The sequence below is a fragment of the Primulina eburnea genome, chromosome 5, assembly GCF_022965805.1.
Source record: "Primulina eburnea isolate SZY01 chromosome 5, ASM2296580v1, whole genome shotgun sequence".
NCBI classification, from domain to species: domain Eukaryota; kingdom Viridiplantae; phylum Streptophyta; class Magnoliopsida; order Lamiales; family Gesneriaceae; genus Primulina; species Primulina eburnea.
The window spans coordinates 25,364,951-25,366,578 of record NC_133105.1 but is presented as its reverse complement, the minus strand read 5'-3'; positions in this window follow the sequence as shown (position 1 = coordinate 25,366,578).

Here is a 1,628-nt window from a genome sequence, read left to right as displayed (position 1 = left end):
AAGTTGCATGTTCTACTTAGTTGGACTTAAGTTATGATTTTAGAAACCATAGAAAATGATTTGAATTTTGTGCCTTATTTTATGTGAAGGACAAAAGAATTCCAAATAAAAAGTTTTAGGGCCAAAATTAAAGAAAATCATAATTAAGGGTTTAAGAAGGATTTCGAAATTTTTGAGGGGTTAATGTGCAATTTCGAGAATTTAAGGGACTATAATGCGCTAATTCGAAAATAAGGGACCTAAGTGCAATTTCTAAATTCTTAAGGATCGAAAATGCAATTCACAAAACCTAAGGTATTAAATCAGAATTTCGAAATGATTCAAGGACTTAATTGTAATAATTAGAAAATTTGGGGGCAATAATGCAAATCTCAAAAATTGAGGGACTAAGGTGCAATTTTTTTCAAAGAATGTTTAAGTTCATCGCGCAATCCTTACAACCTTGGGAATTAATGATAGTAAATCCATAAGCTTCAACACGAAAAGATTTAAAAGACATTTTCACCGCAGGGAGGATCATCATTCTAGGTGTAGCTACCTATGCTTTGCTAGATTCTGGAGCTATACATTCCTTCGTATCAGAAACCTTCATCAAAAGACTGAAAATTACTCCTCAAGATATGGGTTTGAGTTTCAAAGTTACTATTCCTTCCGGTGAACAAATGCTCACGTCTAAGATAGTCAAGAATCTGGAGCTTCGTTTATTCAAAGATATTGTTCGGGCAGATCTTATTGTCCTTCCTATGCCCGAATTTTATATTATACTTGGGATGGATTGGTTATCAGCGAATGGAGCTTCGATTGATTTTTGTCAGCGATCAGTATCTATTAGATCACCTAGTGGTAAACCTTTTGTCTTTGAGGCGGCGAGAAACAAGCAAATGCCGCACGTTATCTCTTGTCTATGTGCGAGGAAGCTTATTAAGCGGGGACGCCAAGCTTATCTAGTATGTGTCATTACTATGCATGCATCTACCAGTCAGAAGTTAGAAGATGTTGAGGTTGTGAGAGATTTTCCTAGCGTCTTTCCAGAGGACGTTTCTGGCATTCCGCCCGATCGTGAAGTGGAATTCTCTATTGATCTTATGCCGGACACTGTTCCTATATCAAAAGCACCTTAACGTCTAGCACCTGCTGAAATGAAAGAACTAAAAGATCAAATCCAAGAATTGCTAGACAAGGGTTTCATTCGCCCTAGTTACTCTCCATGGGGCGCTCCGATATTATTTGTGAAAAAGAAAGATGGTAGCATGCGTCTTTGTATCAATTATCGTGAGCTTAATCGGGTTACCATCAAAAATAAGTATCCACTGCCAAGAATTGAAGATTTTTTTGATCAGTTGCAAGGAGCATCGATATTTTCTAAGATTGATCTGCGATCTGGATACCATCAGTTGAAAGTCAAAGAGTCTGACGTTCACAAGACACCATTTCGCACGAGATATGGACACTATGAGTTTATGGTCATGCCATTTGGGTTGACCAATGTGCCAGCGATCTTCATGGATTTCATGAATCGCGTATTTCAGCCGTATCTGGATCAGTTTATTATTGTCTTCATTGATGACATTTTGATCTATTCCAAGAGCAGAGAGGAGCATAGCCGTCATTTTAGGACCGCACTGCAA